This window comes from Triticum dicoccoides, chromosome 6A, assembly GCF_002162155.2.
Source record: "Triticum dicoccoides isolate Atlit2015 ecotype Zavitan chromosome 6A, WEW_v2.0, whole genome shotgun sequence".
NCBI classification, from domain to species: Eukaryota; Viridiplantae; Streptophyta; class Magnoliopsida; order Poales; family Poaceae; genus Triticum; species Triticum dicoccoides.
Window position 1 is genome coordinate 508,715,697 of NC_041390.1, and position 14,264 is coordinate 508,729,960.

Below are 14,264 nucleotides of genomic sequence, written 5' to 3' on the forward strand. Positions count from 1 at the left end.
ATGCTCATATTGGCTCCCACATATTCTACGAAGATCTTTATTGGTCAGACCGCATAACAACATACGTTGTTCCCTTTGTTATCGGTATGTTACTTGCCCGAGATTCAATCGTCGGTATCTTAATACCTAGTTCAATCTCGTTACCGGCAAGTCTCTTTACTCGTTCCGTAATACATCATCTCACAACTAACTCATTAGTTGCAATGCTTGCAAGGCTTATGTGATGTGCATTACCGAGAGGGCCCAGAGATACCTCTCCGACAACCGGAGTGACAAATCCTAATCTCGAAATACGCCAACCCAACATGTACCTTTGGAGACACCCGTAGAGCTCCTTTATAATCACCCAGTTACGTTGTGACATTTGGTAGCACACAAAGTGTTCCTCCGGCAAACGGGAGTTGCATAATCTCATATTCATAGGAACATGTATAAGTCATGAAGAAAGCAATAGCAACATACTAAACGATCGGGTGCTAAGCTAATGGAATGGGTCATGTCAATCACATCATTCTTCTAATGATGTGATCCCGTTAATCAAATAACAACTCTTTTGTTCATGGTTAGGAAACATAACCATCTTCGATTAACGAGCTAGTCAAGTAGAGGCATACTAGTGACACTCTGTTTGTCTATGTATTCACACATGTATTATGTTTCCGGTTAATACAATTATAGCATGAATAATAAACATTTATCATGATATAAGGAAATAAACAATAACTTTATTCTTGCCTCTAGGGCATATTACCTTCATCTTCTTGCATAAATCCATTCAGGAATGAAGTTTTGACATCCATCTGCCAAATTTCATAATCATAAAATGTGGCAATTGCTAACATGATTTGGACAGATTTAAGCATCGCTACGGGTGATAAGGTCTCATCGTAGTCAATCCCTTGAACTTGTCGAAAACCTTTTGCGACAAGTCGAGCTTTGTAGACAGTAACATTACAGTCAGCGTCAGTCTTCTTCTTAAAGATCCATTTATTCTCAATTGCTTGCCGATCATTGGGCAAGTCAACCAAAGTCCATACTTTGTTCTCATACATGGATCCCATCTTAGATTTTATGGCTTCAAGCCATTTTGCGGAATCTGGGCTCACCATCGCTTCTCCATAGTTCGTAGGTTCATCATGATCTAGTAGCATGACTTCCAGAACAGGATTACCGTACCACTCTGGTGCGGATCTTACTCTGGTTGATCTACGAGGTTCACTAGTATCTTGTTCTGAAGCTTCATGATCATCATCATTAGCTTCCTCACTAATTGGTGTAGGTGTCACAGAAACTGGTTTCTGTGATGTACTACTTTCCAATAATGGAGCAGGTACAGTTACCTCATCAAGTTCTACTTTCCTCCCACTCACTTCTTTCAAGAGAAACTCCTTCTCTAGAAAGTTTCCGAATTTAGCAACAAAAGTTTTGCCTTCGATCTGTGATAGAAGGTGTATCCAATAGTTTCCTTTGGATATCCTATGAAGACACATTTCTCCGATTTGGGTTCGAGCTTATCAGGTTGAAGCTTTTTCACATAAGCATCGCAACCCCAAACTTTCAGAAACGACAACTTTGGTTTCTTGCCAAACCATAGTTCATAAGGCGTCGTCTCAACGGATTTTGATGGTGCCCTATTTAACGTGAATGCGGCCGTCTCTAGAGCATAACCCCAAAACAATAGCGGTAAATCAGTAAGAGACATCATAGATCGCACCATACCTAGTAAAGTACGATTACGACGTTCGGACACACCATTACGCTGTGGTGTTCCGGGTGGCGTGAGTTGCGAAACTATTCTGCATTGTTTCAAATGTACACCAAACTCGTAACTCAAATATTCTCCTCCATGATCAGATCGCAGGAATTTTATTTTCTTGTTACGATGATTTTCAACTTCACTCTGAAATTCTTTGAACTTTTCAAATGTTTCAGACTTATGTTTCATTAAGTAGATATACCCATATCTGCTTAAGTCATCTGTGAAGGTGAGAAAATAACGATATCCGCCACGAGCCTCAACATTCATCGGACCACATACATCTGTATGTATGATTTCCAACAAATCTATTGCTCTCTCCATAGTACCGGCGAATGGTGTTTTTGTCATCTTACCCATAAGGCACGGTTCGCAAGTACCAAGTGATTCATAATCAAGTGGTTCCAAAAGCCCATCAGTACGGAGTTTCTTCATGCGCTTTACACCGATATGACCCAAATGGCAGTGCCATAAATAAGTTGCACTATCATTATCAACTCTGCATCTTTTGGTTTCAACATTATGAATATGTGTGTCACTACTATCGAGATTTAGTAAGAATAGACCACTCTTTAAGGGTGCATGACCATAAAAGATATTACTCATATAAATAGAACAACCATTATTCTCTGATTTAAATGAATAACCGTCTCGCATCAAACAAGATCCAGATATAATGTTCATGCTTAACGTTGGCACCAAATAACAATTATTTAGGTCTAATACTAATCCCGAAGGTAGATGTAGAGGTAGCGTGCCGACCGCGATCACATCGACTTTGGAACCATTTGCCACGCGCACGTCACCTCGTCCTTAGCCAATCTTCACTTAATCTGTAGTCCTTGTTTCGAGTTGCAAATGTTAGCAACAGAACCAGTATCAAATACCCATATGCTACTGCGAGCATTAGTAAGGTACACATCAATAACATGTATATCACATATACCTTTGTTCACCTTGCCATCCTTCTTATCCGCCAAATACTTGGGGCAGTTCCGCTTCCAGTGACCAGTCTGCTTGCAGTAGAAGCACTTAGTTTCAGGCTTAGGTCCAGGTTTGGGTTTTTTCTCTTGAGTAGCAACTTGCTTGCTGTTCTTTTTGAAGTTCCCCTTCTTCTTCCCTTTGCCCTTTTTCTTGAAACTAGTGGTCTTATTGACCATCAACACTTGATGCTCCTTCTTGATTTCTACCTCCGCAGCTTTCAGCATTGTGAAGAGCTCGGGAATAGTCTTATTCATCCCTTGCATATTATAGTTCATCACGAAGCTCTTGTAGCTTGGTGGCAGTGATTGGAGAATTCTGTCAATGACGCAATCATCTGGAAGATTAACTCCCAATTGAATCAAGTGATTATTATACCTAGACATTTTGAGTATATGCTCACTGACAGAACTGTTCTCCTCCATCTTGCAGCTATATAACTTATTGGAGACTTCATATCTCTCAATCCGGGCATTTGCTTGAAATATTAACTTCAACTCCTGGAACATCTCATATGCTCCATGACGTTCAAAACGTTGTTAAAGTCCCGATTCTAAGCCGTAAAGCATGGCACACTGAACTATCGAGTAGTCATCAGCTTTGCTCTGCCAGCGTTCATAACATCTGGTGTTGCTCCAGCAGCAGGCCTGGCACCCAGCGGTGCTTCCAGGACGTAATTCTTCTGTGCAGCAATGAGGATAATCCTCAAGTTACGGACCCAGTCTGTGTAATTGCTACCATCATCTTTCAACTTTGCTTTCTCAAGGAACGCATTAAAATTCAACAGAACAACAGCACGGGCCATCTATCTACAATCAAACATAAACAAGCAAGATACTATCAGGTACTAAGTTCATGATAAATTTAGGTTCAATTAATCATATTACTAAAGAACTCCCACTTAGATAGACATCCCTCTAATCCTCTAAGTGATTACGTGATCCAAATCAACTAAACCATGCCCGATCATCACGCGAGATGGAGTAGTTTCATTGGTGAACATCGCTATGTTGATCATATCTACTATATGATTCACGCTCGACCTTTCGGTCTCCGTGTTCCGAGGCCATATCTGTATATGCTTGGCTCGTCAAGTATAACCTGAGTATTCTGCGTGTGCAACTGTTTTGCACCCGTTGTATTTGAATGTAGAGCCTATCACACCCGATCATCACGTGGTGTCTCAGCACGAAGAACTTTTGCAACAGTGCATACTCAGGGAGAACACTTCTTGATAATTAGTGAGAGATCATCTTAAAATGCTACCGTCAATCAAAGCAAGATAAGATGCATAAAAGATAAACATCACATGCAATCAATATAAGTGATATGATATGGCCATCATCATCTTGTGCTTGTGATCTCCATCTTCGAAGCACCGTCGTGATCACCATCGTCACCGGCGCGACACCTTGATCACCATCATAGCATCGTCGTCGTCTCGCCAATCTTATGCTTCCACGACTATCGCTACCGCTTAGTGATAAAGTAAAGCATTACAGCGCAATTGCATTGCATACAATAAAGCGACAACCATATGGCTCCTGCCAGTTGCCGATAACTTGGTTACAAAACATGATCATCTCATACAATAAAATTTAGCATCATGTCTTGACCATATCACATCACAACATGCCCTGCAAAAACAAGTTAGACGTCCTCTACTTTGTTGTTGCAAGTTTTACGTGGCTGCTACGGGCTTAAGCAAGAACCAATCTTACCTACGCATCAAAACCACAACGATAGTTTGTCAAGTTGGTGTTGTTTTAACCTTCGAAAGGACCGGGCGTAGCCACACTCGGTTCAACTAAAGTTGGAGAAATTGTCACCCGCTAGCCACCTTTGTGCAAAGCACGTCGGGAGAACCGGTCTAAGCGTAAGCGTACGCGTAATGTCGGTCCGGGCCACTTCGTCCAACAATACCGCCGAACCAAAGTATGACATGCTGGTAAGCAGTGTGACTTATATCGCCCACAACTCACTTGTGTTCTACTCGTGCATATAACATCAACACATAAAACCTAGGCTCGGATGCCAGTGTTGGCTGTGTTACAAGGTGTGAAATTGAGTAAGACTCAAAGCTCGTCAAGTTTGATCGAGCTGAAACTTGTAACACACCTTGTAACACAATCAAAATATGTGACATGATATGGCCATCATCATCTTGGCGCCTTTCAACGCATGTGCTAGGCTCGTCAAGTTTAACCTGAGTATTCCGTGTGTGCAACTGTTTTGCACCCGTTGTATTTGAACGTAGAGCCTATCACACCCGAACATCATGTGGTGTCTCAGCATGAAGAACTTTCGCAACGGTGCATACTCAGGGAGAACACTTATACCTTGATAATTTAGTGAGAGATCACCTTATAATGCTACCGTCAATCAAAGCAAGATAAGATGCATAAAAGATAAACATCACATGCAATCAATATAAGTGATATGATATGGCCATCATCTTGTGCTTGTGATCTTCATCTCCGAAGCACCATCGTGATCACCATTGTCACTGGCGCAACACTTTGATCTCCATCGTAGCATCGTTGCCGTCTCGCCAACTTATGCTTCTACGACTATCGCTACCGCTTAGTGATAAAGTAAAGCATTACAGGGCGATTGCATTGCATACAATAGAGCGACAACCATATGGCTCCTGCCAGTTGCCGATAACTCGGTTACAAAACATGATCATCTCATACAATAAAATATAGCACCATGCCTTGACCATATCATATCACAACATGCCCTGCAAAAACAAGTTAGACGTCCTCTACTTTGTTGTTGCAAGTTTTATGTGGCTGCTACGGGCTGAGCAAGAACCGTTCTTACCTACGCATCAAAACCACAACGATAGTTTGTCAAGTTGGTGCTGTTTTAACCTTCTCAAGGACCGGGCGTAGCCATACTCGGTTCAACTAAAGTTGGAGAAACTAACACCCGCCAGCCACCTGTGTGCAAAGCACGTCGGTAGAACCAGTCTCGCATAAGCGTACACGTAATGTCGGTCCGGGCCGCTTCATCCAACAACACTGATAACCCACAAGTATAGGGATCGCAATAGTTTTCGATTAGTAAGAGTGTCGAACCCAACGAGGAGCTAAAGGCAGAACAAATATTCCCTCAAGTTCTATCGACCACCGATACAACTCTACGCACGCTTCACGTTCGGTTTACATAGAACAAGTATGAAACTAGAAGTACTTTGTAGGTGTTGTTGGATAGGGTTGCAAGATAATAAAGAACGCGTAAATAAAAAGTAGGGGCTGTTTAGGTAAAGACACAACTAAGTTAGGTTTAGTAGAGAGCTTTTTGTTACGAGAAAGTTATTTGTCCCTAGGCAATCGATAACTAGACCGGTAATCATTATTGCGATTTTATTTGAGGGAGAGGCATAAGCTAACATACTTTCTCTACTTGGATCATATGCACTTATGATTGGAGCTCTAGCAAGCATCCGCAACTACTAAAGATCATTAAGGTAAAACCCAACCATAGCATTAAAGTATCAAGTCCTCTTTATCCCATACGCAAACAACCTACTTACTCGGGTTTGTGTTTCAGTCACTCACGCAACCCACTATAAGCGAATCATGAACGTATTGCAACACCCTACAGCGGGGATCCCTCACGCTTGCGCGACACGGAGAGCACCATAGGACAGCACCAATAATAAAACATGCAACTCAAACCAATCACGATCATCAAATAACCCGTAGGACAAAACAGATCTACTCAAACATCATAGGATAGCCATACATCATTGGGAAATAATATATAGCATTGAGAACCATGTTTAAGTAGATATTACAGTGGGTAAGAGAGAGGTTACACTGCTGCATAGAGGGGGAAGAGTTGGTGATGATGGCGGTGAAGTTGTTGGTGAAGATTGCGGTGATGATGATGGCCACGGCAACGTTCCGGCGCCACCGGAAGAGAAGGGGAGAGGGGGCCCCTTCGTCTTCTTCTTCCTTGACCTCCTCCCTAGATGGGATAAGGGTTTCCCCTCTGGTCCTTGGCCTCCATGGCGTGGGAGGGGCGAGAGCCCCTCCGAGATTGGATCTGTCTCTTTGTTTCTCTTTGTTTCTGCGTTCTGTTTTGCTGCCCTTTCACCGTTTCTTTTATATCCGGAGATCTATAACTCCGATTGGGTTGAAACCTTCGCCCAGATCTTTTTCCAAAAATTAGCTTTCTTGCAGCCAAAGTAGAGCATCAACCGCCTTAATGGTGGCCCACGAGGGTGGGGCGCGCCTGCCTATAGTGGGCGTGGGCCCCACCCTCCTGGCCACCTCGGGCACCGTCTCGCGTTGATTTTCTTCCCAAAAATCACAAATATTTCAAAATAATTCTACGTCCGTTTTTATCCCGTTTGGATTCCGTTTGATATGGATATTCTGCGAAACCAAAAACATGCAACAGACAGGAACTGGCACTAGGCACTGGATCAATATGTTTGTCCCAAAAATAGTATAAAAAGTTGCCAAAAGTATATGAAAGTTGTAGAATATTGGCATAGAACAATAAAAAAATTATAGATACGACGGAGACGTATCAGCATCCCCAAGCTTAATTCCTGCTCGTCGTCGAGTAGGTAAATGATAAAAAAGATAATATTTCATGTGGAATGCTACCTAGCATAATCTTGATCACATATCTAATCATGGCATGAATATTAAGATACGAGTGATTCAAAGCAATAGTCTATCATTTGACATAAAAACAATAATACTTCAAGCCTACAAATAAAGCAATCATGTCTTCTCAAAATAACATGGCCAAAGAAAGCTATTCCTACAAAATCATATAGTCTGGCTATGCTCCATCTTCACCACACAAAATATTCGCATCATGCACAACCCCGATGACAAGCCAAGCAATTGTTTCATACTTTTGACATTCTCAAACCTTTTCAACTTTCACGCAATACATGAGCATGAGCCATGGACATAGCACTATAGGTGGAATAGAATGGTGGTTGTGGCGAAGACAAAAAGGAGAAGATAGTCTCACATCAACTAGGCGTATCAACGGGCTATGGAGATGCCCATCAATAGATATCAATGTGAGTGAGTAGGGATTGCCATGCAACGGATGCACTAAGAGCTATAAGTGTTTGAAAGCTCAACCTGAAATTAAGTGGGTGTGCATCCCACTTGCTTGCTCATGAAGACCTCGGGCGTTTGAGGAAGCCCATCATCAGAATATACAAGCCAAGTTCTATAATGAAAATTCCCACTAGTATATGAAAGTGATAACTCAAGAGACTCTCTATATGAAGAACATGGTGCTACTTTGAAGCACAAGTGTGGTAAAAGGATAGTAACATTGCCCCTTCTCTCTTTTTCTCTCATTTTTTGTTTTTTTTTGTTTTTTTGGTGGGCTTCTTTGGCCTCTCTTTTTTATTTGGGCTTCTTTGGCCTCTTTTTTTTGTAAAGTCCGGAGACTCATCCCAACTTGTGAGGGAATAATAGCTTCCATCATCCTTTCCTCTCATGGGACAATGCTCTAATAATGATGATCATCACACTTTTATCTACTTACAACTCAATATTACAACTCAATACTAGAACAAAGAATGACTCTATATGAATGCCTCCGGCAGTGTACCGGGATGTGCAATGATCTAGCATAGCAATGACATCAAAAAACAGACAAGCCATGAAAACATCATGCTAGCTATCTTACGATCATGCAAAGCAATATGACAATGAATGCTCAAGTCATGTATATGACGATTATGGAAGTTGCATGGCAATATATCTCGGAATGGCTATGGAAATGCCATGATAGGTAGGTATGGTGGCTGTTTTGAGGAAGGTATATGGTGGGTTTAAGGTACCGGCGAAAGTTGCGCGGTACTAGAGAGGCTATCAATGGTGGAAGGGTGGGAGTGCGTATAATCTATGGACTCAATATTAGTCATAAAGAACTCACATACTTATTGCCAAAATCTATTAGTCCTCGAAACAAAGTACTACGCGCATGCTCCTAGGGGGATAGATTGGTAGGAAAAGACCATCGCTCGTCCCCGACCGCCACTCATAAGGAAGACAATCAATAAATAAATCATACTCCGACTTCCTCACATAACGGTTCACCATACGTGCATGCTACGGAAATCACAAACTTCAACACAAGTATTTCTACAGTCCACAACTACCCACTAGCATGACTCTAATATCACCATCTTTATATCGCAAAACTATTGCAAGGAATCAAACATATCATATTCAGTGATCTACAAGTTTTATGTAGGATTTTATGACTAACCATGTGAATGACCAATTCCTATCATCTTTCTAAATAGATATAAGTGAAGCAAGAGAGTTTAATTCTTTCTACAAAAGATATGCCCGTGCTCTAACAAATATAAGTGAATCAAAAGAGCATTCTACAAATGGCGGTTTTCTATGTAAAGAGAAACAGGCAATCCAAACTTCAAATGATATAAGTGAAGCACATGAAGTATTCTATAAAGCCATACTCAAAAGATATAAGTGAAGTGCATATAGCATTATATAAATAAACCAAGGATTATCTCATACCAGCATGGTGCATAAAAGAAAAATGAAAACTAAATTCAAAAGACGCTTCAAGATTGCACATATCGCATGGACGAAACGAATCCGAAAACATAACGATACTTGTTGAAGAAAGAGGGGATGCCTTCCGGAGCATCCCCAAGCTTAGACGCTTGAGTCTCCTTGAATATTTACTTGGGGTGCCTCCGGCATCCCCAAGCTTGAGCTCTTGCCTCTCTTCCTTCTTCTCACATCGAGACCTTCTCGATCATCGAACACTTCATCCACACAAAACTTCAACAAAAAACTCGGTAAGATCCGTTAGTATAATAAAGCAAATCACTACTCTAAGTACTGTTGAAAACCAATTCATATTTTGTTTTTTGCATTGTGTCTACTGTAATATAACTTTTCCATGGCTTAATCCACTGATATAAATTGATAGTTTCATCAAAACAAGCAAACTATGCATCAAAAACAGAATCTGTCAAAAACAGAACAGTCTGTAGAAATCTGAACCTTCACCATACTTCTGATACTTTAAAAATTCTACCAAAATTAGGAAAAATAAAAAATTTGTATATAAAGACAGTGCAAAAAGAATCAGAACCATTTGACGTTCCAGCTAGAAATGTAAAATCGCGCACTATAGACAAAGTTTCTGTCCTGCACCGTACAAACCATCAAGCAAATGTAAACATCCTAAAGGCAAACCTTGGCACATTATTTTTATAATACAATGGAATTGTACAAGGGGATAATTATTTTTGTTGAAAATTTTCTGTAATCAAGATTCACAAAGTTGCTGTGAGCATGAACAAAGTTCAAGGAGCTCTCCCACTTCAACAATGCTTGTCTTTCTCACTTTCACTTTCCTTTTTGAAAAAGTTTTGGGTTCCCCTCTTTATGTTTGTTGTTTTTAAACTATATGAAAGCACTCAACAGAAATAAATGACTCTCTAAAACTTCCGGGTTGTCTCCCTAGCAGCGCTTTCTTTAAAGCCATTAAGCTAGGCATATAGTGCTCAAGTAATGAATCCACATGGATCCCAAGGTATATCAAAGCCAATTTTAATTAACAATGATTTGTAATTTAGTAGTGAGCACAAAGTAACATATATCATGTAACAACGAATTCTAACTCCCTTCCTATTCATCGGCATGTCATAACAGAACAATTCATGCACACATAGTAAAGGCCAATGCATAGCATAAGCAGTTTTTTGCAATTTTATCATATTGGAAACATAGAGAGGTGGAGATATAGTTCCTCTCTCATAATAATTGTAAGTAGGAGCAGCAAGCACATGCATATTATATTCATCAAAATCATCATGTGCAACGGTAAAAGGCAACCCATCAATCTAATCCTTAATAAGTGCAAACTTCTCCGATATGGTGTAGTCGGGAGAATTCAAAAGGATAATAGGACTATCGTGTGTGGTGCAATAGCAACAATTTCATGTTTAACATAAGGAACTATAGCAAGTTCATCTCCATAAGCATAATTCATATTGGCATCTTGGCCACAAGCATAGCAAGCATCATCAAAAAGGGATATTTCAAGAGAATCAATGGGATCATAACAATCATCATAGCAATCATCCTTCGGTAAGCATGAAAGGAAATTAAACAATGTATGAGTTGAAGGGTTACTCTCATTAGAAGGTGGGCACGGGTAACTAATCCGCTCTTCTTCCTTTTGTTCTTCGCTCTTCTCCTCATCTTTTTCATCCAATGGGCTCACAGTTTCATCAATTTCTTCCTCCATAGACTCCTGCAAAATATTAGTCTCTTCTTGGACAGCGGGGTAGTCCTCAGTATATAGTTCAACATAGGCATTAGAAGCATAATTATCATAGCAATATTTAAGTACGTCAAAATTTTCAGATTTGTAAAGAGTAGCATCATACATTTCAATCAAAGAAGCAATTTCATAAGCACCCTTAAAAGCAACAAATTCTTCAATTTGTTGAACATCATAGTAACTATAAACACCCTTAGCATACAAAGATACGATTCCATTAACACTAAACTCACATTGATAGGGAAGGTGTTTCTTAGGGTTTTCAGAACAACAAGTAATATCATATATTTTGCATAAATTCCATGCATAGCATTGCAAACGATGAATTTGACCCAGTAAAATTTTCCCTTTTTCAGATATTCGGTGTCACACATAACAAGCATGCACAACTAAAGATTTGCCCTCAACTAAGCTAGTTGGGGTTTTAGCACGAGCACATAGGGATCGAAGATGATCCAAGTAATAAGCTTCAGCAGTGTGATAGATTCTGAGTGGTTCTTCAACCATTGGTTTAGTAGGTACAACTAATTTTTTGGTATTTTGCGTTTCCTACCCATAACTAAAGATAGAAAACAACTAATAACAGCAAATAAAAATTATTTAGTGATAAAGCAAACAAGAACACACGAGAATATTCACCCCACGCTATTGCTCCCCGGAACGGCGCCAGAAAAAGGTCTTGATAACCCACAAGTATAGGGGACCGCAATAGTTTTCGATTAGTAAGAGTGTCGAACCCAACGAGGAGCTAAAGGCAGAATAAATATTCCATCAAGTTCTATCGACCACCGATACAACTCTACACACGCTTGACGTTCGCTTTACCTAGAACAAGTATGAAACTAGAAGTACTTTGTAGGTGTTTTTGGATAGGGTTCCAAGATAATAAAAGAACGCGTAACTAAAAAGTAGGGGCTGTTTAGGTAAAGACACAACTAAGTTAGGTTTAGTAGAGAGCTTTTTGTTACGAGAAAGTTATTTGTCCCTAGGCAATCGATAACTAGACCGGTAATCATTATTGCAATTTTATTTGAGGGAGAGGCATAAGCTAACATACTTTCTCTACTTGGATCATATGCACTTATGATTGCAACTCTAGCAAGCATCCGCAACTACTAAAGATCATTAAGGTAAAACCCAACCATAGCATTAAAGTACCGAGTCCTCTTTATCCCATACGCAAACAACCTACTTACTCGGGTTTGTGTTTCAGTCACTCACGCAACCCACTATAAGCGAATCATGAGCGTATTGCAACACCCTATAGCGGGGATCCCTCACGCTTGCGCGACACAGAGATCACCATAGGACAACACCAATAATAAAACATGCAACTCAAACCAATCACGATCATCAAATAACCCGTAGGACAAAACGGATCTACTCAAACATCATAGGATAGCCATACATCATTGGGAAATAATATATAGCGTTGAGCACCATGTTTAAGTAGAGATTACAGTGGGTAAGAGAGAGGTTACACCGCTTCATAGAGGGGGGAAGAGTTGGTGATGATGATGGTGAAGTTGTTGGTGAAGATTGTGGTGATGATGATGGCCACGGCAGCGTTCCGGCGCCACCGGAAGAGAAGGGGAGAGGGGGGGCCTTCGTCTTCTTCTTCCTTGACCTCCTCCCTAGATGGGAGAAGGTTTTCCCTTCTGGTCCTTGGCCTCCATGGCGTGGGAGGGGCGAGAGCCCCTCTGAGATTGGATATGTCTCTCTGTTTCACTCTATTTCTGCCTTCTGTTCTGCTGCCCTTTCACCGTTTCTTTTATATCTGGAGATCCGTAACTCCGATTGGGTTGAAACCTTCGCCCGGATCTTTTTCCAAAAATTAGCTTTCTTGCGGCCAAAGTAGAGCATCAACCGCCTTACGGATGGCCCACGAGGGTGGGGGCGCGCCTGCCTGTAGTGGTCGTGGGCCCCACCCTCGTGGCCACCTCGGGCACCGTCTTGCGTTGATTTTCTTCCTAAAAATCACAAATATTCCAAAATAATTCTCCGTCCATTTTTATCCCATTTGGATCCCGTTTGATATGGATATTCTGCGAAACCAAAAATATGCAATAGACAGGAACTGGCACTGGGCACTGAATCAATATGTTAGTCCCAAAAATAGTATAAAAAGTTGCCAAAAGTATATGAAAGTTGTAGAATATTGGCATGGAACAATCAAAAATTATAGATACGACGGTGACGTATCAAATACCGCCGAACCAAAGTATGACATGCTGGTAAGCAGTATGACTTGTATCGCCCACAACTTGTGCATATAACATCAACGCATAAAACCTGGCTCGGATGCCACTCTTGGGGGACGTGGTAATTTCAAAAAAAATCCTACGCACACGCAAGATCATGCTGATGCATAGCAACAAGAGGGGAGAGTGTGTCCACGTACCCTCGTAGATCGAAAGCGAAAGTTAGCACAATGCGGTTGATGTAGTCATACATCTTCACGATCTGACCGATCAAGCACCGAACGCACGACACCTCCGAGTTCTGCACACGTTCAACTCGATGACGTCCCTCGAACTCCGATCCAGCCGAGCTTTGAGGGAGAGTTCCGTCAGCACGACGACGTGGTGACGATGATGATGTTCTACCGACGCAGGGCTTCGCCTAAGCATCGCTACGATATGATCGAGGTGGATTATGATGGAGGGGGCACCGCCCACGGCTAAAAGATCTAAGAGATCAATTATTGTGTCCATGGGGTGCCCCCCTCCTCCTTATATAAAGGGGGGAGGAGGGGGCCGGCCAAGAGGAGGAGGCGCGCCCAAGGGGGGCAATCCTACTCCAAATAGGTTTTGCCCCCCTTTCCTATTCCAACTAGGAGAAGGGGGAAGGAGGAGGTGGAGAGAAGGAAGAAGAAGGGGGGCCGCCGCCCCCTTCCCTTCCCCAATTCGGATTGGGCAAGGGGGGGCGCGCGCCACCTCCTGCTGCCTCTCCTCTTCCACCACTTTGGGCCCATGAGGCCCAATAACCCCCGGGGGGTTCCGGTAACCTCCCGGTACTCCGGTAGATATCCGATAATCCCTGGAACCATTCCGGTGTCTGAATATAGTCGTCCAATATAACAATCTTCATGTCTCGACCATTTCGAGACTCCTCGTAATGTCCGTGATCACATCCGGGACTCCGAACTACCTTCGGTACATCAAAACACATAAACTCATAATATAACCGTCATCAAACTTTAAGC